The 27,236-nt window shown below is 44.1% G+C and overlaps 1 long non-coding RNA gene across 1 annotated transcript in view; it reads left to right on the forward strand.

Annotated features, from left to right (window-relative positions):
• Window positions 1–26,981, forward strand: part of LOC146833004 (uncharacterized) — a 243,392-nt gene extending 216,411 nt beyond the window's left edge. Inside the window, exon 5 of the long non-coding RNA XR_014960480.1 lies at window positions 26,841–26,981. This is a non-coding gene — a long non-coding RNA (uncharacterized LOC146833004). The remainder of the gene's footprint in view (window positions 1–26,840) is intronic.
• Window positions 26,982–27,236: the final 255 nt, after the last annotated feature.

A 27,236-nucleotide genomic window follows, 5' to 3' on the forward strand; every position in this document is an offset into this window, starting at 1 on the left:
TACGGTAAAGGGTTATTTGTTGGCCTTGTCTGCTTTTCTCTGTTTGCCGGACCAGTCGTCTTTATTTAAGTCCCCCATTGTATAAGGTTCATTAGGGCCTCACCATTAGGTTTCCTCCCACTCCCTTCATTATGCCTCAGACAAATTTGAATCTGGTACTTACTTTCCTGATGGGTTCTCCTTTTGAACCTCTTCATAGTTGCCCGTTGAGGCTTCTTTCTTTAAGACGGTCTTTCTGATCGCTTTTACCTCAGCCAGGAAGGTAAGTGAGCTGCAGGCTCTTAGTTCTAAGCCTCTGTTTTTAACCATTCATGCAGAGAAGATGGTTTCAGGACAAGGGCTGCTTTCCTGCCTAAGGTGGTCGCTCCTTTCCATCTAGGACAGTCCATTACCTTACCTTCCTTCTATCCTCCCCCTCACCCTTCCAAGGAGGAGGAGAGACTTCATCGCCTGGACCCTAAGAGGATGGTCAGTTTCTACCTGGACAGAACCAGGGACTTAAGAGTGGACAACCAGCTCTTTGTTGGCATGATGAAGCGCAAACCCGTCCACAAGAGAACGCTATCCAGGTGGATCATCTTGTGCATCAAGATTTGCTACTCCCTGGCCAAGAAGGAGCCTCCTGAAGGTATCAGAGCTGATTCTACTAAAGCTAAGTCTTCCACATCTGCTTTGGTTAGAGGTGTTCCTATAGTGGACATTTGTAAGTCTGCATCAAGGGGCCTCCCGCCACACTTTCGCAAAGTATTATTGCGTGGATTCTGATGTGAGGATGCATGGCCATTTTGCACGTTCAGTGCTGCAGGACTTTTTGGTATGGGTAGATGGACACCCTCCTCCGGGAGCAGGACTGCTGTGGGATTCAGTTCAAAAGGTGAGGAATCCACAGGCAGATGTATCCATCACAACTTCCTTACCTTCGGTAGCGCTTTTTCTGGTGAATACATTATCTACCTGTGGATTCCTCACTGACCCACCCTCCTCCCCGTTGTCCACTTTCGTATACCGAAAAAGTTTTTCATTATTTGACATGGTTGTTTCCCTATGTCTTTTGCTTGCCTTGCGGTTGGTTGTTGAGAAATGGTTTGTTTCTTTAGCTTTTCCCTTTTTAACTATATACTGTGTATATTTGTGTATATATTGTATACTGTGTATACTCCAATTATATTTTCAGTCCACCCGTTCGCCTTGAAGGCGCAGAAAAAATGGGTGGAACTGACGTCAGCACTCAGATGACATCATACAGAGTCGCGAGCGGAGCCGTGCCATTGTGAAGTCCTTGTCGACGTGGGAGAGCTAAGAAAAAGTTTAAGTGGAATGCTGCCGCAGGGGTAATTCAAGAGGTGAGGAATCCACAGCAGATACTGCATCCATCAGAAAAAGCGTTACCGAAGGTAAGTAACTTGTTCTTTACACATATATATATTTTCATATATATATAATGTATAGTTACATATATATATTTACTCTGCGTAATGTCGTAGGCGTCGTATTCATCGTCCTCATGACGTCCGCGTCGTCAATATAAGTGCCACTCCAGCAAGCTGATGTTAGTTCTTCTCTTTCGGCACCAGCCAACACCGATCCATTGAAGAGAACTACCCCTGTTATTTTTTGACAGAGTTTTTTTACCTTTTGTCGACTCTTTTGGTGTTTTAAGATGTCCAGCAGTAAGACCTTGGGGTTCAAGCCATGCCGCGCCTGTCACCGCACCATGTCGGTAACAGACCCCCACCTTGTGTCTCTTTGGTGCCTAGAGCACCACCATGACAAGAAGTTGTGCTCCGATTGCCTGGCCATGACGTCTGATGGCTTTGAGGGAGCGGTCCCTGAAGCTGCTCGTGGCCCAGCACACATCGCGGAGGTCGCCTTGTTGATCTCGCTCCCGGTCGAGAGGAAGGTCTGAGCATCCCACCAAGGGCTCGAAGTCCTCTTCGTCGAAGTTGTCTGGTAAGAGGCCCCACAAGAAGTTGAAGCATGCTTAGACTTCGCTCCGTCAGCCACGTGGCGAGACGGAGCAGTCTTGGCGTTCTAGGCCCCGCTCTGCTGAGTGGGCACTTGGGTCGACTCTGCGTGTCCCTCCCTTTCCGGGGACAGGAGCGACCACCACCCATCTCAAGGAGTTTTACGATGCCATGTGCGACATGTTTGGGCGGCCTGACCCTGCCAGCGCACCTTCAGGCCCCGCAGGCTTAGGTGAAGGAGATCTCACGCGTTTGGCTAAAGCCTCATGTTGGACCTGTTCCTTGGCCCGTACCGGTGCCGGTCGCACCTCCAAAGTGCCCTTTCCCGGCACCGCATCCGACACCAAGGTCTCTGGTGCTGCCTTCCCCATCCTCATTCTAGACGATATGGAGCTGTTCTGGCGTCCGCCGAGGCCAGTGCCGACCGAGCTGTACAGTTTCATATTGTCTAACAAGCCCCTTTCTGAAGGTTTGGGGTAGGATGAAGAGGATTGGGAGGGGGAGCAGGATCCCTTAGAAATCCCGCAGACCCAGGACATGGCCTGGTATGAGGGACTGGTTGATGCCAGTGGTCTGGACACCTCCTCAGATTCTGGCATGCTGTCTCCCCCTAACCTGGCTACGGAAATGGGGGCGTTGTTTGCTATGGTGATGCATAGGGCTGCGGAAGTCCTGGACATGCAGCTTTCTACAGTGGCGGCCAAGACAAATGTCTTGATGGAGGTCCTGCAGCCTGGTGTCTCCTCATCGGAACCCTTGCTGCCTTTTAACGAGGCCTTAACAGGCATTCTTCTGGGCACCTGGTCCAAACCCAGCGCAGGGGCTACTGTGAATAGAACAATTGCCTGCCACCATCGCCCTGAACCGGGCAACCCAGTTTTTCTCACTGCCCACCCCCCAAAGCTTGGTGGTCTAGGCTTCCACTTCCTGTGGCGCGTTCCCTTCCAGCCCTCCGGACGAGGAATTCAAACGGCTGGAGACATTTGGAAAGAAAATGTTCTCTTCCACCAGACTTGCATTGCGGCGGTGAACACTGCATGCCTTTTGGGCCGTTACTCCCATTCTATATGGGATACGGTTGCGCAGGTGCTGCCTAGGGTCTTGGAGGAGGACTGGATTCTTCTCTCCCAAGCAATATCGGACAGGAGAGACACAGTGAAGTTCGCCATTGGCTGTGGCTTAGACACAACGGACTTGCTGGGCCGAGCAATTTCTTCGACAGTGGCCATCAGACGCCAAGCCTGCCTGAGGACATCTGGTTTTTCAAGGGATGTCCAGGCAAACCTCATGGACGTTCCATTTGATGGCTCACGTCTCTTTGGAGAAATGGCTGACCCAGCGCTTGATCGCTTCAAGGATTCACAGGCTACTGTGAAATTCTTGGACCTAAGTACTACACCCGGCCTGCATCTGCTTTTCGCTCCTTTCGTGGCTATGGTAGGGGCTTCAAACCGCGCCAACCCTATTCCGGCCAGCAGGTTCCGCAAGTTCAGCAACCTCTAAGGGCCCTGGCCACGATTCATCACCCTCGAGGTTCGGGAGGCCAGAAGTCAAGCCAAGTCACCATCCCCTCCTCCACCGCAAAACCTTCCTAGTCCGGTCCTTCAGGTTATGAATGTCCAGTGAGTGGCAGGATACGCCATCATCTCCACCACTGGCGTGACATCACCTCAGACAGGTGGGTGTTGCAGATAGTCCGAAGGGGATACTCCCCCCCCCCCCCCCTTCGAGACTACCTCTCACTGTATGCCTCCAACTCACGACCGGCTGACTGAGGATCATCTCATGCTACTCCGCGAGGAAGTCAAGGCTCTCTTGGCCAAGGGAGCTAAAGAGAGGGTTCTCGGGCCAGAAATAGGTTGTGGTTGCTATTCCCTCTATTTCCTGGTTCCAAAGAAGGATGGAGGCCTCCGTCCTATCCTCAACCTCAGAGGCCTCAAGATCTTCCTCAAGAAGGAGAAATTCAAGATGCTCCCTCTGGCTTAGGTACTGTCTGCCTTAGACCCAGTACACTGGATGGTAGCGTTGGACTTGAAGGATGCCTAATTTCCACATTCCCGTCCTGCCAACCCATTGTCGCTAACTGCGGTTTACAGTGGGCCAGGAGCACTTTGTTTGCTCCCCTTTGGCCTCACCAGTGCTCCGCGGGTGTTCGCAAGGTGATGGCGGTGGTTCCAGTTCATCTGTGAAGATCAAGGTTTCCAGTCTTCTCCTTTCTCAACAACTGGTTGTTGAAGGCGGGCTCGTCCAAATCAGTCGTCTCCCATCTCCAGACTATGGCAAACCTCTTGCATTTACTGGAGTTCACTATCAAGTGCCGAAGTCACACCTGACTCCCTCTCAGACGCTCTCTTTCATTGGAGCAGTTCTGGACACAGTGCAGTTTCGGGCTTATCCTCCCAAGCGGCGAGTCCAGGATATTCGGACTATGATATTCCCCTACCCACGTTACGGGCCACATGTTTGACTTCGTTTGGACGTCCCACCCATCAGCGAGCCTACTAGATATCTGTACCTGCGCCTGGTCCGACCACCATTTAATCAGAGGCCTGTTTCCATCCACTAGACAAGCAGTCCGCCCCCCCCCGGAGTGGAAAGTGCTGCGGGATGGAATAAAATAGGAGAAGACGACCTGGTTAAAACTCTACATAAATCAACCCCGCCAAGTCCAGCACTGGGAAACTTTGACCAAGAAAGTGCTTCCCTTTCCATGAGGCTGAAGAACGCTAGTGACATAGTAGCTCCTGCACGCAGGGAAAGAGTGAGGAACAAAGGCAAAGGGGCCCCCTGGTTCAACGAGACTCTAAGAAACAAGAAACAAACCCTTCGCCAGTGCGAAAGAGCCTGGCGCAAAGCCTATGACCCAGGTGCCCTGTCGAAATATAAAACAATGTTCGCAGCTTATAAAAAAGCGATTATAACAAGGAAAGCAGAATACTATGAAGCTAGGATCCTGACCGCTGACAATACACAAAAGGAGACTTTTCGGTTCTAAAAGAGCTGAGGCAATCTCAGGAACGAAAGCCCTCCAAGTTTCAGTCCTTCTTCTTAAAAAAAGTCAAGGACATGTTGACAGAAATCCACCTTACTCCTACTGTCCACTGCCCTCTGGTACCGGCTCCCCTGCCACACACCTACGAGAAACCGCTCACCGTCTTGCCAATGCTCAACCATAACTCTCTGACCCTCCTAATGGGCCGGGTCAAGTCTGGGTCACCAGCAGACCCCTGCCCACCCAGGATATTCCGTATGGCACTACCAGGGGTAGAGAGCGAGGTCCTCACCCTACTAAATCGGTCTCTTGAATCTGGCCGTGTCCCTACTGATTTTATGGAAGCATGAGTCATTCCCCTTTTGAAAAAACGGGGGCAGACGTGAAGAACCTTAAAATGTTTAGGCAAATTTCCCAGCTCCCTTTTCTGGCAAAAGTGCTGGAACAGCACGTCCTGAAATCCTTGTCACTCCACATGGAAGTAAGCCAGCTACTGCAAACTAATCAGGCAGGCTTTAGGGCCCACCATAGTACGTAAATGGTAATGCTGGCAGTAACGGATGAACTCGAGTTCAGGGCCGATAACAAAAAGCCCAATGCCCTGGTCCTGCTAGACCTGTCCGCAGCATTTAACCCGGTCTACCATGACCAACTTTTGTCGCGTATCATGGAGATGGGTATCCAGGGAACGGCTCTTAAATTGCTCAAGTCCTTCCTAACAGACCGATCCCAGAGAATACAGTTGGCCGACCAGGTGTCTGACTCCGGCAAACTTACGTGCGGGGTTCCACAGGGTTTGAGGCTGTCCACCCTCTTATTCAATGCCTACCTCCAGCCCTTGGTGGCCGCACTGACTCACATGGAGTGCCAGGTCTATAATTACGCGGACGACACCCAAATCATCATCCAGATAGACGATTCCCACGCTGCCCATACGCAAATGCAAAACATTCTTAAATATACAGTCAACTGGATGACCGCCAATTCTCTCAAAATTAACCCTGATAAAACCAAGGTACTGGCGATCACCACGGACACCAATCCATGGAGGGACCTCTTTTGGCCAGAAGAGCTTGGCACAAATGCTAAGCCGGCCCAGGCCTGGGCATTAAAATTGATGCCAAGCTCTCCATGACCCACCAGGTATCTGCCGTAGTAGGAAAACACACAAGATGATGGACGGAATGTTGCACATTGGCAAAACATTCACCCCCAGTCACAGATCTGGGTTGAATCCATCATTATTTTGCTCACCACGCCACCCCAGTTCAGACATGGCCATATGCAAATCAGTCTTGGCCCTGTGCCTCATGGGAACAGTCCAGCCCGAACTGCCAAGCCATGTCTTCCCTGGAACGGTGATGGATCAAACCCAGATCTCTTGACTGGGTGTGAGTGTTTGATTGGTTCTGATACTCCGTCCATCACCACCCCCTTTTGTACCGCATCTGCCGTGGTAGGAACATGTGTTGGTCTGTTAAGACAGCTACGGAAACTAGCTCCCCTTCTTTCCTTTACAACACTCAGAATGGCTGTATCGGCCATGATAGTGTCACGACTGGATTACGGAAATTCTATGTACATTGGCCTCCCAGAAAAGCTGCTTGCCAAACTGCAGGTGATTATGAATGATGCCGCCAGACTGATCTTTAGACTTCCCAGGAGGGCCCACGCCACCCCCCTCCTACGACAGCTGCACTGGCTCCCTCTCAGGCAGAGAACCAGGTTCAAGTGCCTTTGCATCGTGCACAAAGCCATATATTGCCAGGCCCCAACCTACATCAAAGACCGTCTGGTAGGCTACACGCCCAGCAGGTCTATCCGCTCTTCGGAGGCAGGCTTGCTGGTCTGTCCTCGTTTTAGCACTGCCTCCAAAGGAGGTAGAGCCTTCTCGACCTTAATTCCTCAACTATGGAACAAGCTGCCGGCAAATCTTCGTAAGGAACCCGCCCACCTCCCATTTAGGAAGAAGCTCAAAATACTTTTCTTTGCGAAGCCTGGGGCACAACTTAACCAATCAAAACCCTATCCCGTGCCACGGTTGGGCTCTCTCTCATAGCACTTAGAGACCTGGTGGTGATTGTGCGCTTTAGAAGTCCCAATTACAATTACAATTTCAGCCTCTATCGTGTATTTCAGTGAGAATGACTCTGAGGCTGGTGGCCCTCATGGCCTCTTGCATCCTTAATGTGGACCATGCCAGATGGCGCATGCAGGCTCTGCAATGGAACCTGAAGTTCCAATGGGCGCAGCATCGGGGAAATCTCACCAACCTGGTCCAGATCTGAGGGCACTGCGATAGACCTGCAGCGGTGGTTATCAAACGGCAAATGGGTCAGAGGCAGACCCCGACCCCTCTCCTTTCCCCATCCAGACCTCACAGTGGTGACGGAGGCGTCCCTTCTGGGATGGGGCAGCCATCTGGGAGAGGTGGAGATCAGAGAACTCTGGTCTCCGGCGGAGGCCTGGCTCCATATAAACCTATTGGAGTTTCGGGTGATCCGGCTGGCACTAAAAGCCTTATTGCCGTATATAGGGTAGGCTAGTTCAGGTGTTCACGGACAACACGACCACCATGTGGTACTGCAACAAGCAAGGCGGGTTGTGGTCGTAGAGCCTGTGTCAAGAGGCTTTGCTTTTCTGGACTTGGCTGGAACAGCAGGGCATTTCCCTGGAGGTTCAGCATCTGGCCGGTATTTGAACACCAGAGCAGACAAACACAGCTGAAGGTGCCTAGCAGATCACGAGTGGCGTCTCCATCCAAAGGAGGCACAAGGACTCTTTCAGCAGTGAGGAGAACCATGGTTAGATCTGTTTGCCTCCATAGAGAATGCGCAATGCAAAAAGAATAATTGATGGACAGAATGATGATCAATGTCAAGCATTCACCCCAGTACAGAGATCTGGGCATAAATCAATTGTTTTTTTGCTCCCCATGCCATTGCAGTTTAGACTCATCCATATGCAAATCAGTCTTGACCCAGTTCCCCATTGGGAACAGTCCAGCCCAGACTGACAGGCCAGGTCCTCCCTGGACCAGTAACAAGCATCATCATCAGACAAGCTAGCTTGACTCCAGCAGCATGGAGAGCACGGTACCCACGTCTGGGCATACCCGTCCCACTCAGGGTGACGCTTTTCATCACGAGTGGAGGTCTGGCCTCCTATACGCCTTTCCACCCGTACCACTCCTACCCAGAGTGCTCAAGAAGATCAGGAGCGATCGGGCACAAGTCATTCTTGTGGCTCCAAACTCGGTACGGAGAGTCTGTTATCCCGAGCTTCTGGCAAAGCATCGATCCTCCGATCAGGCTGTCCCTGCGGGAAGATGATCTGTCGCAGTAGTAGGGGATGATTCTCCACCCAAACCTGTTCACTTTCTGTCTCCTTGCGTGTTGATTGAGGGGTGACAGCTGACAGCATTCGACCTACTTCCCGAAGTCTGTGAGGTGATTCGGGCAGCAAGGCGTCCCTCCACGAAGTCGGTAAAAGCCTGCCAATGGTCCAAATTTTGTAAATATTGTACAGAATGGTCTATCGACCCTCTATCTGCATCTTTATCTGATATCCTCTTGTTCATACTTTTCTTGGCCCACCAGGGCTCTGCTCTGGGCACCTTGAAGGGTAGTCTTTCGGCCCTTTCCTCTTTTCCCTTTCATTTTTTCTATGGCTGCCTGATAAACCTTCTCTTTTCAAATCCCATCTGGTGCAGAGATTCTTGTAGGGATTAACCAACTTGTTTCCTCCTTCATCCTTTATTATGCCACTTTAGGACCTTAATTTGGCTCTCACCTTTCAGATGTGTGCACCGTTTGAGCCGCTGCACAACTCCCATCTAAGGCTAGTCAGCATCAAAACAGCCTTCTTAGTGGCAATAATCTCTGCCAGGAGGGTGAGCGAACTGCAAGCACTGTCATCACAGACTCCTTACCTGATGGTCTTTCCGGATAAAGTGATGCTCCGCACAAGGGCATCTTTTCTACCTAAGGTGTAACACCCTTTCATACGGGGCAGTGGGTTACTCTACCCACTTTCTATGCACCTTCGCACCCTTCCAAGGAAGAGGAGCGTCTCCATAGTCTGGACCCAAAAAGAGTGTTATTGTTCTACCTCGATGACCAACTATTTATAGCGTACATGAGTGCAAAGAAAGGGTGTGCTGTCCCAAAGAGGACTGTATCCCACTGGGTTATCCTGAGAGCCCAATCCACCAGGGCAAAAGTAGCCACTATGGCTCTCCATTATGGTGTTCCCATTTTGAATATCTGCCAGGTGGCCACGTGGGCATCTTTGCACACGTTTGCCAGACACTACTGCCTGAATTCCCAGGTTCGCAGAGAAGGCCTGTTTGGTCGCTCTGTCTTGCAGGACTTTCTGGTCTTAACCTTTCTGCAGTACCTCCTCTGGGGATGGCATTGCTTGTGTATCTGTTCAAAGGTAAGAAATCTGTGGCTAGATGTCTCTATCATATGGACAAGTTACTTACCTTCGGTAACACCTTATCTGATAGAGACATCATCTAGCCTCAGATTCCATACCAACCCACCCATTCTCCCCACACTGCGGATTTGTTCTAGTGTCGAGAGCTTTTCCCTTCAGGGCCCTAGTTGCCGTTTTTAACACACCATGGACAGTCACTTCATGGTTCCACACTTCTGGCATGGAAAGTCATGAAAAGTACTGATGTCAGTGTGCAGGAGAGGCAGTTATAATGACGATGAAGATGTCACAATGACGAAGAACACAATGTCACGTGGAATCGACTGACACTACCTACCGGCGCGCAGGTGTACTGCTATCAAAAATGCCTGGAAGTTCAAAGGTAAGGAATCTGCGGCTAGATCATGGCTCTACAAGATAAGGCGTTACCGAAGGTAAGTAATTTGTGTGTGTGTGTGTATATATATATATAGGTATGTTAATTAGCAGCCAACAGAAAGCGAAAGTTTATGTGCTGCTAATCTATCCTTCATAATGATACTTATTAATGTATTTTTATTCGTTGGCCGAACAGAACATAGCAAATTGCAATGAACATGTAGCACTATGTTTTTAATATGTTTGATCCAATCACTTTGTATTTAACAAAAAAAGAAAAAAGAAAAAAAAGTTGAAAAAACAGTGCCCAACCCCTTTAAAAACGAGATACCATTGGTAGTTCAGCGTCATGTGATCAAGTCCCCTTGTAGGGATGAAACGCGTAATGGCTGCCGTTTTGTTGATGTGAACCGACATGAAATAAATCAATCGGTATTTTAAGAAAAACGTGGTCCGTGCTCTTTTTGCCGTTGCTGAAGGAAAAGCGCGGATTGGAAGAGTGCTTGGCGATATAACAAGACAGGTTTGGACCCCTCCTGCCTTCTACACGGACACCCCTGCTGAAAGGGCTCACCAGCTGCAAAGGAGTCTTCGCTCGGCAACGGGCGTTCAAACGAATCCGGAAGGACTACCGGCTACCGAGACCCCCAACGGAGCACAAACGAAGTACGAGCGCAAGTCGAACACTCACCAGGGACACAGAGGTAAGCGAGCAGCGTCGGAGGATGCGGCCAGCGCGGGTCCGTTGTGTTTTCCTTGGGGGTGGGAAACTAAGCTCAGTGACATTCAGCTCCGAGTTGGGTGTGGGGTAATTCAGTGGAGGAAGCATACGAACTGTTAGACACAACGGTGTCTGAAGATTTCTTCAATCAGTTGCACAGCTTCCAGCTACCGTTAACACATATATATTTATATACGCTCAGAGTGGTAATCATCAACACAAAATGTTAGCAGCAGACGCATACAAAGAGAGAGAGGAAGCAGCGGCTGCTATGTTTAGCGATGAACACATACCTGTACAAGACTCCATTACCCAGAAAGCAACATCACTAGGCAATAATGCAGGAATAAAAGATAAATGCAAGCAATTGGAGAAACTATTAAGGACAGAACAAAAACGATGGTGGGAAGCAAAATCATTGCAGAGATATATTGATGTGGGGAGAGTACCCCGTGGCCTTAGAATCCTTATCGCCCCAAGTTATGAAGCACCAGACCCCGACATGATGCGCGAATGGGCAGAGACTAATTTGGAATCTTCACGTAAATTATTATTCATCCTTGTCAAATACGCCGAAAAAGACTGTATCAAATTGGCAGGCGAAATTGACACACTCAAAATTGAGATGAAAAAACTTCTAAAAAAAGAGGAAGATGTGATACGCGAACGCAAGACATTTAAATTCCATAGAGATCGTTGTGATTATGAGCAGGGAAGAATTTTCACATTTGCTCGTAAATTTGATGCTTTAACCCCTTCCCTGCTCATGACGGAACCGTTCCGTCATGAGCCACGGTTGGCGTGTGCTCATGACGGAACGGTTCCGTCATGACACTCCCGTTGGCGGCCGCTCCGCCTGCGCGGCGCTGTTTCCCCGCCTGTGCGGGGGGACAACGCAAATGGGCGGAGTCATGACGGAACCGTTCCGTCATGAGCACAGCTCAACTGTGGCTCATGACGGAGCGGCTCCGTCATGAGCACAGGCCCACCGCGCTGCCCCCCTGCCCCCCCCAGCGCTGCAGCGGAAAGTCCGCAGCAGCGAAGGGGTTAAAAGCTGACAACACAAGCAAAAAACAAAGGGCTGATAATGAAAATCAATACCCAGATTTGACATCAGCTTCAGGTGAAAGCTCTGCGGTGGAAAGTGAGCCAGAAATGGAAGCACGGAGCAAAACAAAAGCTATCCCCCGTAGACATTCCCTTACAGATGAAGTCGATTTTTTATGCCTGGAGCGCCTCCAATCATTGAGGCCAAGGAAACAGCAGAACAGCGAAAATCGAGGAGGAATAAAAAACGGAGAGAGAGAAGAAAAGCCAACAGGAGAAGGAACCAACAAAAAACAACAGAAGAGACAACCGAAGAAATACTGGAAAAAGTAGAATATACTACTCCAAAAGAATGCAGTGAGGCAACTGTAATCAATTTAACGGACATGACTCTCAACAATGCGGAAATACAATTACTTGCTTTAGGACTCTCTTTCTGCCCAGAAAGTTCCTTCAACTATGCCAAATCTCGAGTAGACATTTACAAGAGTGTTAGGAAACTAAAACTCAAGAAATTCCATGCGCAATCTAAAATATCTTCAATTGTGGTAGCTACGGTCACACCAGCATCAACACAACAGAGGAAGAAGGAGATAGACAATACTCAGGATTCACAGGAATTAGTTGATTCTCTTTATCAATTACAACAGGAGGGTGATCAAGCCAGTGAAATCATAACAACAGACCTACAACAGGTAACCATAGAGCCGGTTATGAAATGTCAGACTCCCTTCAAACTGCCATCTACATTCTATCCTCTATCAATTAAAGACTCAATTGACAGTTTTCAAGAGCAAGTGATTGTGGATTTAAAAAATCTCAACAAATCAACTCATAAATTATCAATGAAGGCCAGAAAAAATACAAATAAGCTTCAATACCATCAATTAATGACAAAAATAAAAAATACCAAAGAAATAGTAGTCCGTAATGCGGATAAAGGCGGAAACGTAGTCTTATTGAAAAGAGAAAACTACCTTAAGGAAGCAATGAGCCACCTGGAAGATAAATTATGTTATGGGAAGAGTAACAAAATGACTTGGAATACAGTACATTCAACATACCGAGTCAAATTAATGGCCTGGCGAGAGATGGGCCTATTAACAACGGACAAGTACAAATATTTGTGGACCCAAAATCCTTTAATACCTATATTGTACTTTATACCCAAAATACATAAGGACAAATTAAATCCTCCTGGTAGGCCGATTATATCGGCAAGAAACAGCATTTATGAAAAAACCTCCAAATATGTGAACTTTTTCTTACAAGAACATGTTCAGAAATTGGCCTCATATATCAAGGATACAGGTGACTTTTTAATTAAAATAAAAAATCTCCAATGGCATGCGTATTATCTTTTAATCGCTTTAGATGTAACCTCACTCTATACATCAATTAAACACAGTGACGGACTTCGTGCCTTGAAATATTACCTAAAAAACCATCCGAAAAACAAACAAGGTGCCAATGCTGCCCTTAACTCTACTAGAAATTAGAAAGTGAACTGAATGAAACAGTGTCGCTAACAACCACTTTTCCGTTGGATTTAATCCAAAATATTTTCATACATTACATTAATTTTTCTGTTATCAAAACATAATTTTAGCACATCAAAAGAAAAACCAATATTACAACATTAACATCAACATTTTTATATACTGATTTTGATCATTTACGCAACACCACCACTTACATACAACAATCACCCTCATATGCTTCTCAAACACACTCATCAAACATACTCAATGGACATTATTTATGACAAAACAATAATTAAATACAATGAATGGACATAAAGGCCATCAAAAAACATAAATTGACACAGTTGTAAAACACTGCATTCTGTTGTGTAGAATTGGCCAGAAGCGGAAAGGTCTACGCGTTTCGAATCCCTTCAAGTGCGGGGATTCTCATCAGGACCAACACTTGCTGAAACAAAGCAAAGATGAAGACGTGTTTTACTACATGACCCAACGACACTGAATGCAAACCGCACACATTGTGCTAGCTTCTTACCTACAGCTCAATGTTTTAAAATAGAAACTTCACAGTCGTTTCTACAAAAGCCAATGACCTAAAAAGTAAAGAAAACCGGCAAATAGTCAACTCAATTCATAAACCCTTGTGTTAAATAAGGCAGCTACGTGGTTGTCATCACGATAACGTCAATCTTACTTGTCAAGCTGTTAAGGTGGCGAAGTACTAGTTTTGTCCGTATGGCATCAAAGTCTGTGCTACTATATCTGATGGTTCGCCGATGGCGACGCCTAAATGGAAATTCTTTTTTGCGTTTTTTTTTAATTGTGCCCTTCGTGGATGTTGCGACCTCTGCAATTATTTGTGTCGAATCTACACAAACGACAGACAGGGAGATGAATTAGTTAGTGGTAAGCTTCCGTTGCAGATGCCCCATTTTTCCTACTGTCGGAACCATACAAGGCGCATGGTCTTACCTTGAGGAGTTCGTGATAAATCATATCTCTTCACTCCGGCACTTGGACGCCATGGTGGTTAAGATAGGGCTCAATCATGTCCGGCATCTATTTGAACAACCCGGAATTCGTCCGCCACCGCCAGCAAAGGCTCATGGGAGTTGTGGTTGTTTTTGTATTACGTTTTTTGAAAGGGTATGATCAAAACTTTATGTGGTCTGCTCTGCGTGGTCAGAGCTGAAGGGAATAATCAATTGTAAAACGGGACCAGACAAGGCGTGCGGTCTTACCTTAGGGAGGGCGTGGTAATACATCTCTCTTACCTCCGACGCCATGGTGGATAGAAATCAATCATATTTGGAGTTCTGTCGTCACTGCTGTCAAATGCTCATGGAAATTGTAGTTTTTTACATATACGTTTTTTCAATAGATGTTGCCAAAGCTTTATGCAGTCTACTCTGCGGAGTCAGGGCTAGAGGAAATTATAGGTTATAAATCTCAGAAAGTTCATTTAGACCATCAACAGACGTGTTAAATTTTATGATGAGCATTGCTTCTCTTTTGAATAGTTTGGCATCCAAGTCGCCACCACGACAATCCTGCTCAACTTTGGAGATGATAGTCCATTTTAATTCCTTATCCGTATGGTTCTTTAGGTGCCAGTGATTAACCAACGGAGCATTTTGTACATTTTTACGGATTCTGGATTTGTGTTGCTGAATTCTAAGCCTGATCTCCTGATTTGTCTTACCAATATACAATTTATTACACGGACAAAGGATTCCATAAACCACAAATTTGGATCTGCAGTTGGAAAAGGTTTCGTGTTTCCAATGGATACCCTTGTGAGTGAAATGATTTCCTTCTGTGTTTGATTCACAACAAACGCACATTCCGCATTTGTGATGTCCTTGTACTGGTGGAAGGCTCAAAAAACTTCTCATGTTAAGGCCTTTTGCTTTTGGTAGTGCTGATCTCACTATCTGGTTCGCAATGCTTTTATCCTTCTTAAAAGCAAACAGTGGAGCTTCATTTAATGTAATGTCCAGATTCTTGACCAAATGCCAATTTTGGGTGATGATCTTTTTAAACCAATTGGATGTAGGACTGAAAGTTGACACACATACAATCCTGTCCGTCTTGGATTTATCTTTTCTTTCTAATAGTGCTTCTCGCGGTGTCCACCAGGCTCTCTTTATTGCTTTCTTCAAAAGTTTCTTCGGGTATCCTCTTGATAGGAGATTATTCTTTGGATTCTCAGCATGGAAAAAATATTCATCTTTAAATTAACAGTTTCGTCGAATGCGCAAAAATTGCCCATAGGGCAAATTGTCCCTTAGACTGCGTGGGTGATTACTCGAATAGTGTAGGGCCTTGTTTCTATCTGTTTTTTTCTTGTAAAGTGTGGTTAAAAGGCGGCCCTCAGTGGGGTACACCTCAACGTCCAAAAATGGCATTCTGGATTTGGAGTAATTCAGACTGAATTTAATGTCTGGTGTTCTGTTGTTTAACCAATCTACGGAGGCTTGTAGTTTGTCTTCTTCACCAGTCGAAATCATAAAAACATCGTCGATGTACCGGACCCAATTTCCAATACAATCTGCAAAGGGGTTATTATTATGCACAAATCTGTCTTCGTACTTAGACATATACAGCACTGCCAGTTCTGGGGCAAAGGGACAACCCATTGCGACGCCTTTAATTTGGTAGAAGAACTCATCTTTAAAACATAAGTAGTTGTTTTTTAAGGCGAAAGTCGCTAATTCCATAATGAATTGTGTGGGAACTCTTTCAGGTTTAGGTCTACTGTCAAGGAATGTTTCTAATACCGCCAAACCTTCGTCTTGTGGTATCTCCGTGTACAGTGCTGTCACATCTAATGTGACTAGAAAATGAGTATTTTCTTCGAATTCCATTGTCTCTAGCTTGTTTAAAAAATCTGTGGTGTCTTGTAAATATGATTTGACTTCTTGCATGAATGGCTTTAAAAAGAAATCTACAAATTTCGAGATTGGTTCTGGTAATGATTCACAACCAGAGACTATTGGTCTTCCTCGAGGGCAGTTTTGATCTTTATGCACTTTCGGTAGTCATGTAGTAAAACACGTCTTCATCTTTGCTTTGTTTCAGCAAGTGTTGGTCCTGATGAGAATCCCCGTACTTGAAGGGATTCGAAACGCGTAGACCTTTCCGCTTCTGGCCAATCTTTTCTACACAACAGAATGCAGTGTTTTACAACTGTGTCAATTTATGTTTTTTGATGGCCTTTATGTCCATTCATTGTATTTAATTATTGTTTTGTCATAAATAATGTCCATTGAGTATGTTTGATGAGTGTGTTTGAGAAGCATATGAGGGTGATTGTTGTATGTAAGTGGTGGTGTTGGGTAAATGATCAAAATCAGTATATAAAAATGTTGATGTTAATGTTGTAATGGTTTTTGTTTTGATGTGCTAAAATTATGTTTTGATAACAGAAAAATTAATGTAATGTATGAAAATATTTTGGATTAAATCCAACGGAAAAAGTGGTTGTTAGTGACCCTGTTTCATTCAGTTCACTTTCTAATTTCTAGTAGAGTTAAGGGCAGCATTGGCACCTTTTTTGTTTTTTGGATGATATTAGGCTTGGCCTTGCTGCCATTCAGCCAAAACCCGAGATTGTTCTTCAGCTTGAAATATTACCTGGCAAGAAGAGGACTCACCTATGCTGAGCACAACAAAATGATAATGAACATGGTTGAGCTGTGCCTAACTAACAACATATTTATGTTTCAGGATGTGTTGTATCAACAACTGCGTGGAGTGGCGATGGGTGCAAGCTTCTCTCCCAGCTACGCGTGTTTACACATGGGCTGGTGGGAGGAGCTTGTACTCATGACCAAATACAATTAAACATTTGAAAACAATATTAAATGTTGGTGGAGGTTCATTGACGACCTGTTTTTGGTATGGAAGGGCACCGAAAAGGAGGCTAGTGATTTCATTGATTTGCTCAACATCAATGATTTAAACCTTAAATTTACTGCCAGCATCAGTAGCACGAGGGTAATATTTCTAGATGTTGAGGTGTACATAGACCAGGGCAAAGTGGAAACTAAACTACATAGGAAACCGACGGCTGGAAATTCAATTCTACATGCCAGTAGTGCCCACCCCAATCACCTCATACAAAGCATTCCTTATGGTGAGCTTCTGCAGATTAAGCGTATTTGCAGTAATGGCGAAACCCTAAAGATAGCGCATCAGGAATACATTGGCAGATTCAAGGAACGAGGTTACAGCAACAAATGTTTACAAAAAGCCTTAATCAAATGTACTCAGGTTGACAGAGGGATATTGATAGACCAAACACCTAAATGCAGCACCTCAGACGAAGTTTCAAATAATTTTAGATTCATTTTTTAATATAACCGTTTGGAGGGAGCAGTAAGGAAAATCATTAATAAAAATTGGTACCTCATCAGACAAGACCCTATAATAGTTAAAATGGTCCCCAAACGCCCAGCTATAACATATAGAAGAGGTGTATCAATGAGGGATGTGTTGGTAGACAATGATCCGAGTGGTATACCAGCCAAGGGATACTGGCTGGCACAAAGACAGGGATTTTTCAAATGTAAGGTGTGCAAAGCCTGCCAACATGGGGTCTCTACAAGCAATTATTCTACACCGTTTGGTGGACCTAACAATGAGATTACCAAAGTTCTAAACTGTAAGACGGATCATGTGATATGTGTGTTGGAGTGCCCGTGTAAATTAAGATATATTGGTAGTACCATCTTACCAGGGCATAAGCGAATACTCCAACACATTCGTGCCATTAAAAACCATGACCAGGCGTACCCAGTAGCACGTCACTTCCAAGAGAAACATGAGGGTAACCCTAAAGATCTCAATTACTTCCTCATTGACTCAGTCCCCAAGAACAAAAGAGGCGGGGATAGGGAAAATCTCTTAGAATATTGGAAATGTACTATATCTTAAACTTGGATACCAAACACCCTAACAGACTGAATAGCTCGGAGGAGCTTCATGCCAGTCTATAATGGTCAGGAAGTACATGACGGTGCTAATTTCATACTTTTCCCTACTGAAGACCTGATTTAAATTGTGATACCTAGCAATACTAAAACATGCTAAACATTAGGACTAACTGAAACCACTAGAGTATTCAAATAAACGATTGTCGTCGCAACATAAACATTAAGGCTATAGTCCAATATCTTTGTTTCTTTATATATGTATATTCTCTCTTTTTGTACTATCATTTTTTTACTATCATTTTAAATTTCAGCACAATTTGCACATATATACATGTTTGTGGGTTTTTAGGTTTTTACAGCAGCACATCTTTTTTCAAACAAAACTTCACTGGATCAATAAATTTAAGCGGGCCAAGATTGAGGGGATTATAGAGAGTATTAAGGTTCGAACAAATGACAGAATAGCAAGTGATCCAACAATAAATGGGTAAGCAATAAACAGAATACAGATATTGACAATATAGACACAAATAAGACGAGTCTACATTAGAAATTTATTGATAAATCTTTAAGAAGGGATTTATCCTGTTATTCATTAATCAAAAGAATGAGGTTCCACACTCAGTAATGAGTGGATGTGTCTATATTGCTATACAGATGGTCATTTATCTTATATTGGATTTTATCAATACATATGAATTTGGATTTTATAACATCTTTATTTATGTATTTGACAGTTTTATGGTTATATTTATAAATTTATACCAATATTTATATATTTATTTTAATATGTGTATATATAGAACCATGTCTGTATTTATCTATTTATCTATGTGTATTTTTTCTCTGTTTATTTAAATTTTGCCCACTACCTTAATCATTTATGAGGCAATAACTGGTTAAGAAAATATTACTCTTTATATGTTGGATCCAGAACAATGTATTGATACAGGCATAGGTATGTTAATTAGCAGCCAACAGAAAGCGAAAGTTTATGTGCTGCTAATCTATCTCTTCATAATGATACTTATTAATGTATTTGTATTCGTTGGCCGAACAGAACATAGCAAATTGCAATGAACATGTAGCACTATGTTTTTAATATGTTTGATCCAATCACTTTGTATTTAACAAAAAAAGAAAAAAGAAAAAAAAGTTGAAAAAAACAGCGCCCAACCCCTTTAAAAACGAGATACCATTGGTAGTTCAGGGTCATGTGATCAAGTCCCCTTGTAGGGATGAAACGCGTAATGGTTGCCGTTTTGTTGATGTGAACCGACATGAAATAAATCAATCGGTATTTTAAGAAAAACGTGGTCCGTGCTCTTTTTGCCGTTGCTGAAGGAAAAGCGCGGATTGGAAGAGTGCTTGGCGATATATATATATCTGTCGACTGCTGCTAGGTCTCAAATGAAACATCTTGCCTGAAAAAAGAAGTGGTTCGTATCTCTTTCTTCGCTGCCGAGGCTTTGGTAGAGGTGGAAGGAGTATTATTTGCGATATATATATATATATATATATATATATATATATATATATATATATATATATATATGAGTACAATACAATCCATAACATGCACTTCAGATTATGTGGTATATCTGTTGGAGTGCCCCTGCAATATGCGTTATGTTGGAAGCACTAAACTCCAACTAAAGAAACGCATTCTTGAGCATTTAAGGGCCATAACTAATTTGGATTTCAACTATCCCGTAGCAAGACATTTCCACACAGCACATAATAGCAACAATGCATTGTTGAAATTTTGTGGAATTGACAGGGTCCTAAAGCACATACGTGGAGGAGACAGAGAAAAACATTTACGTATCTTGGAATCACGATACATAATTGATTTGAATACCAGGGCTCCTTATGGTTTAAACAGGGAAGAAGAACTTAACACTCATATTGGCCTTTAATTTGGACTAGACGATCTGCAACCCTTTACATGTCCTTCCATGTGTATATAGGAGTGATTTTATTTTTTCATCGTACCAATCATGAGATCCGAAATGGGTACCCTGAGATGAATTGTATCTTGTAAATATATTGTCTTATATCATTTCATTTTTTCCGTATTTTTGGATATGATTTGAATATTTATGCACAAGCTTGTGTCTGGTTGGATGGGAGGGCTGTTACAGATATGTTCTATGGTTGTATTATTCCAGTTATTTTGTAATATGCTCATCGGTCTGTGTAGATCCTTATTGGGCACTTGCCCGTCATGAATTGAGGTATGTACCCTCACCCGTCCCAAATCGGGATCATGGATTGAATTGTTACACGGATCATGTGTGAGCCATTATTTTGGATTTATTATACAACAAATACATCCCTCCTCCAATCAGTCCTCTTCTCTCTTTGCACCACAATTATACACATCCATTTTTTCAAAGTTTCAACAAACTTTATGCGTCCGCATTGCTGTTCTCGAATAGGAGAAATTATTACTTTGAGGTCGAAATGCATTAATCACATTTTAATTAGTCAGGACCTTAGTTTGGATACATTACATTTGATCAATGTAATTGTAAAGCAGAATTCTATATATGATTGTTTAGAACGGACTGTTCAGTCTTTTTTCTATTTCAATGCACTAGCAAGGTATAACGGCATTAATTGATTCTGCTCCTAATTTATTTATTTGTATACACGTATATATTTCCTGCTAATTGAAAATGTATATTTTTGTTTATATTCTATAATTGATTGTTTTTTCAAGTACACATGAGATTTACGATACATGCATTTCTTCTATGTCTATGATGACGTATTTTGCTTTAAATTCGGCTATGCGGAAGTAACAGACAACTTGACAAAGGCCGTCCTACGGCTGAAACGCGTTGTTGTTTTGTGAGCGATTAAATACACCTTAAAACACCAGGACGGTGTGCCGCCTCTTTCCTATCTGTGGATTGTATTGTACTCATTTCTGTGGTTGCCGCTACCACGGCAGGCACCGACGCTAATGTGCAGGTGTGCGGCGTTCAGCGGAGAAACTCCTCTACATATATATATATATATATATTTTTTTTATTTATTTATTAATTTATTAATTAATTGGCTACTGGCAGTCGCCAGTAGGTAGTTATAGTTAGGACCTATTTTCAATAGGAAATCCGCAACATTCTATTTGGAATAACGTTAGCGCCAATTGACGAATCTTAGCAAAAATTTTCCAAACTTTTGGCCAGCTCCGGTCCACTCCTATTCTGAAAATTTCACGGTGATTCGTCAAGCGGGGGCCATGAAAAAAGGGGGGTCCCAAAACGCGTTTTCCCCATGCATTTTCCCATAGGACCTGTTGACGCAGCTACAGCCCGAACTGCTGAACGGAATTACACCAAATTTGGCAAAGAGGTAGTCCTCAGTTCAGACTCGTGCCTTTTGCTTAAATGGTGTAAATCCGTTCAGTAGTTCCTGAGAAAATTAGAGTTAAAAATATAGATATATCTGGGCGGAGCATAACCACACATCTCATCGTGAGATCTGATTGGCTGTCAGTACTTCATCCAAGAAGTGTTGGCAGCCATCTTGGGACCAATATACATGATAGCACCTCATCAAAAAGCATTGCAGTTAATAGAAGGTTTTAAGACTTTAGTTACATTATAAATCCTTTGTTGATGGTACCATACTCATTTTAGGAATTGTGGTGTGTTCTAAGGTGATTTTACCATGTGAAAAAGCCTTCTGCTGTGATATCATGAATCATGTTTGAGAGAAAACTATTTTCTCATGCTTTTCCCACAGAGGTTTGGAAGGTGATCTATAAGCTAAACTGAGAGCATATTTTCTGTAAATTCACATTATCTTTCTCAGTCATGTGAGAATGAAGTCTGACATTCTCAGTAAAACATGTACATCCAACAAGGGCAGAGACTGTCAGTTGATTCCTTTGTGTTCTACTGCAGCTTCCAAGAGTGTTCTAAAGAACAACTAGAACGCTAACAGTCCTACTTATGACAAACGTATTGCACACCTGAAGCCATCTTGATTGGAATAAAGTGGTAACTCTTAAAACATTTAATTTAAAAAGGAACAAAATGAGGGGGTTCATTTTGCCATAGAAAGTATGATTAGTGCTGCAGAAAGAAAAATTGGGGCACATTTTGAGTGACTTCTCAAATCCTCTTCTATTTCATAAACAAATTCTGACATGCAGACTGAAACATGCACTTTGAATACCAGCAGCAGACTTCCCTGGTGAGCAGTAGCTTTACTACAGTGATCTAATGAGCAACTAGAGTGCTAACGTTCAGAATTTATGGCAAATGTGTGACACATCTGAATGCCTTCTTGATGGAACCAAAGTTAAAAACTGAAAGTATTTCCTACTGAGGAGACTGCAGTAAATGAGGAAATTAGGAAACTTCATAACAAATAAATCTCCCAAGATGGCCACCAGAGACAAAAGAGCCCAAATATCACCCAGATGTAGCCCAAGTATAGCCCAATGACAGAATGTCCCAGAGTGTTCTTAAGAACAACTAGAGCGCTTACTGTCTTACTTATGACAAAAGTATGGCACACCTGAAGCCATCTTTATTGGAATAAACTGGTAACACTTAAAACATTTAATTTAAAAAGGAACACAATGAGGGGGTTCATTTTGCCATAGAAATTATGATTAGTGCTGAAGAAAGAAACATTAGGGCACATTTTGAGTGACTTCTCAAATCCTCTTCTACTTCATTAAAAAATTCTGATATGCAGACTGAAACATGCACTTTTAATACCAGCAGCAGACTTCCGTGGTGAGCAGTAGCTTTACTACAGTGATCTAATGAGCAACTAGAGTGCTAACATTCAGAATGTATGGTAAATGTGTGACATATCTGAATACCTTCTTGATGGAATCAAAGTAAAAAACTGAAAGCATTTCCTACTGAGGAGACTGCAGTAAATGAGGAAATTAGGAAACTTCATAACAAATAAATCTCCCAAGATGGCCACCAGAGACAAAAGAGCCCAAATGCAGCACAAATATCCCCCAGATGTAGCCCAATGACAGAAGTGTGCAAAACACTTATTTTTTGTGTATTTGCAGTTTTATATAGTGGAGACTTGTCAGTTATTGGAGTGGTTTACATGAGAATTGGTTAGATCACACAAGATCAAATTCATTTTGGTTGTAGACATGGGGAGATTAAGAGATTTGATCAGAATCACAGATTGTTGAGCTGAAGCAAAAACTCCAACCTGGTTTCCCAGTTGCAAAGTCTGCAGCTCTGGAAGTAACACCACATCCTCTCCCCTAAGTGCAACATTGAATCAAGTGGTCAACTGGATAAAAAAACAAAGATTACAAATAATTTAAAAGTTCTTTGTCGCTATTTGAAAACTCAGAAAATATGTCCTCATTTCAGTTTTTTAGAGCACTAACCATAATTTTGATGCAAATAGGACCCTCTCATAAATGTAATTTCTAAAGGAAATGCTCTAGGTATTACAGTTGTGATTACATCAAGATGACGTCAGGCGTTCCACACTTTTGTAATAAATATAGAATGTTAGCAATCTAGTTGTTCATTGGGATACTGTTGAGAGGCAGAGGCCAGGGGCACGGACTCTGAAAATTGAAGGCAGGTAGGAGAGTGCAGAGGCAACAATTTGACCACACTGGGCAGGCAGGAAGGGCAGTGTCGGCACAACAGACTATGAAGGGCAGTGGAAAGGGGGGCAGGGGCAACAAACCAACAATACAGGACTGGCAAGAGAGGCTGTGGCAATATAATAGACCATTGTGGGCAGAAGGAAGAGGCAGTGGTAGCACAACCATACATGCCAACAGACCTGTTTCAGCCAGGAAACGTCCAATGTTTTTAAGCTCAAATGGGCTTTATTTGATCTGTCTCCTGTCTACGATCTCCTCTTTTTCAATGTAACTCAAAGGGGAAAATCAATACCCCAGTTTGTTTTCAAAATCTCCCTCTTACCAAGTTCAAAATGTTCGCAAGTATGGTACATTGGATCATGGTAGGCAGGAGGAATTGGGGTAGGGACATGGACTCGGATAACAGAGGACAGGTGGGACATGGAGAGGTGCACCAAACTGACCCTACAGGGCAGGCATCCGGGTTTGCAGCAGCACAATACACCACACAGGGCATGCGGGACGGGAGTGCAGCACAACAATCCATAGAAAGCAATAGGGAGGGGACAGGACCATGCACATGGACAACAGAGAACAGAGGGGAAAGAGGCAATGGTAGCTAGCTGACCATAATGGACAGAAAGGATTGAAAGCTGCAGCATAACAGACCATAAAGTGCAGGAGGGACGGATCAGGGGCATTACAATGGAACAGACAAGCCAGGAGGGAGGGAATAGGGGTCTGCACATGGAAACAGAGGGCTGGGGGAAAGGGGGCAGGGCAGGAGCAGCAATATGCCCATGGAGATCAGGCAGGATGGGCACTAGAAACAAGACACACCATGGAGAGCAACAGTGAGACTATGATGGCATACACACAGACCATGGAGGGAAGGTGGGAGGGGGTCAGGGGCAGCTAGCTGACCGCATAGGGAAGGTGGGAGGGGCCATGGCAGCACAGAAGACCATGCATGGCAAGCGGGAGGGTTAGTGGCAGCACAATGGCTATGATGGGGAAGAAGGAGGGTGCAGGGGCATGCACAAAGGACCATGGAGCATAGAAGGGAGGGTAAGGACCTGGGCACAGACAAGAGAGTTCAGGGGAGGGGCCTCACAACAGACCGCGTGGGGCAGGCAAGAGGAGCAGTTGCAGCACAACAGACCAGGGAGGGCAGAAGGGTGTGGCAGTAAAATGGACCATGGAGGACAGGAGGAAGGGGATAGGGGCATGGCATGTGGACAGGCAGGGTGGAGGTGGCAGGGACAGGTTACAGTCATCTGACAATGCTAGGCAGGTGGGAGGGGAGTGGCAGCTCAACAGAACACTCAGAGTAGATAGGAGTGGCAGGTCCATGGAACATGGTGGGCAAAAAGGATGGAGCAGGGGCATGCACAAAGACATCGGAGAGCAGGGGGAAGGAGAATAGGGGCAGCAAGCTAAGCACAGAGGCTAAGCAGGAGGTCAATGATGGGCCATAGAATAGGGCAATGGAGGGCAGGAGGAGTGGACTGGTACATCATGCTAAATGGAGGGCAGTGGCAGCACATCAGACCATTGCATGGCAGGAGGGAGGAGGCTAGTCCATGGATTCAGACAACAGAGGATAGGGAGGAGGTGGATGAGGCAGCAAGCTAACTGTTCAGAGAAGGTGGGTATTAGGAACTTTATTGTTTTTAAAATGTGTGTCTGTGCGAACTACTTAAAATATGAACAAGTATGCCGCATAATCTCACTTTTATTCAGGAAGAAGAGGACGTTTGTGACTGTGACTCAGAGCTCACTTGGCAGAAACACCCCCTGACCCTCCACCCCCCATCGCAAAATGTAATGCCCATGAAAAGGGTAGGTGGACGCAGTGTTATATAGAACATAGTCCTGAGAGCACGATTGAAAATAAAAGCTAGATATAGTATATGGTATAAACTATGCACCAAAAAGTGTGATATAAGATGAACCGGGGCGTGAAATATAATATGCAATACATTGTGCGCAACGACAAATTCATTGGAGAGCGCGAGATAGCACAGGCACTAGCGCGTGCTATGCGATATGCGCCTTGGAGTGTAATATGCACAGGGCGGTGTTGTGTAACCTAACTAGTCTCTAAAGTTGTAATATAAAATATGTGCTGGGGAGTGTAACGTTGCATATGCACTGTGACAAAGATATGGATCCCAGAATGTAATATGTATGGCGTAGCGCTGTACGTTATAACATAGGCATCGAGGAAGGCACGTTAGATGGGGCAATATAACCCATGCGAAGGCAAGTGTGGCATGACATATTCACGGGGTGGTGTTACAGTGCACATGGGCTAGAGAGTATCATAGCATACGCACTGGCTAGTGGAATACAACACAGAGTTGTGTGGCACTCGGCAGGCACTGGTGGGTGTAACACAGCATTGGACTCAGCCAGGAGCACGCTGTGACTCTCAAGTGAGGTTCGACTCCTTTCCAGAGAGTAAAATAAAAAGTATTACACATCCGGCGGTGGATGTGTGTTTTATTAACCGTGAGGGGGGTTTCTTGCATATTTTGGTCGAATTTTTGTCGAATCCCCTTTGAATGGCTTGGTGTGCGTGTCATCAGTGATTTCATTTGAGATGTCATCAGTGATGTCATGAGTGATGTAATATGTTACGTCATCAGCAGTGCATTGCGGGCGCGCGAGTTATAGTTAGCTGAACTAACTATAACGGGGGAATTTCAATGGTTTTGTACGAGTGAAAAGTCCAGCTAACTAGAACGCCCCTGAAACCTATGGTTTTTTCTGTGAATTTTTAAGGTTTTTTAAATGCTAATTCCTAACTAAAACGTGCCTGAAACCTATGGTTTTTTCAGTGAATATATGTATATATATATATATATATATATATATATATATATATACACACACATATATACACACACACACACACACACACACACACACACACACACACACACACACACACACACACACACACACACACACACACACACACACACACACACACACACACACACACACACACACACACACACACACACACACACACACACACACACACACACACACACACACACACACACACCCCTGTCAAGGAACACTGCTGATAACGTTTATGCATTTGTGCACAAAAACTGAGAAGGTTTGTATGCAAGAGTACCTAGAAGATTACTTGTTTATTGATATACGTGAACTGGAAGTATATGTATACATTTCTGTGAGAGCAGTGTTAAAACTTGTGTATGTATTTGCTGGAGTCTAATTCTGTCTTGTAATTTACTTTTCAGATTGATTTATGTTGGGAGAACAGCAGTTATTTTGGAGACGCTTCTGAGATTTTCATATGCATTGAAGAAATCCATGTTCCACCAGATCCTGAGTTAGGCATTAATCCACTTGTAGCTAAGGGGATTCAAAAACCTATTTATATGTATCTAATGGTCTTTCTGCACATGGTTGTTTTCTCTTGAAATCAGTGTCATCCAAATGTTCTGAATTACATTAAAATATTTTCCCTGAGTCATTTGTGTGTTTTCAAGAAATAAAGGCTCATTTTCTGTAACAGGAGTCATAGCCTTAAACTGGGGGCCGCTAAGAAAATAAAATGCATGTGCAGGATGCAATGAATTCTTGATGGGTAAAGTTTTCTGATTAGTTGGGAAATAACTCGGTGAATTGAAGTC

The sequence above is a fragment of the Triturus cristatus genome, chromosome 4_2 (genome assembly GCF_964204655.1).
Source record: "Triturus cristatus chromosome 4_2, aTriCri1.1, whole genome shotgun sequence".
NCBI lineage: Eukaryota > Metazoa > Chordata > Amphibia > Caudata > Salamandridae > Triturus > Triturus cristatus.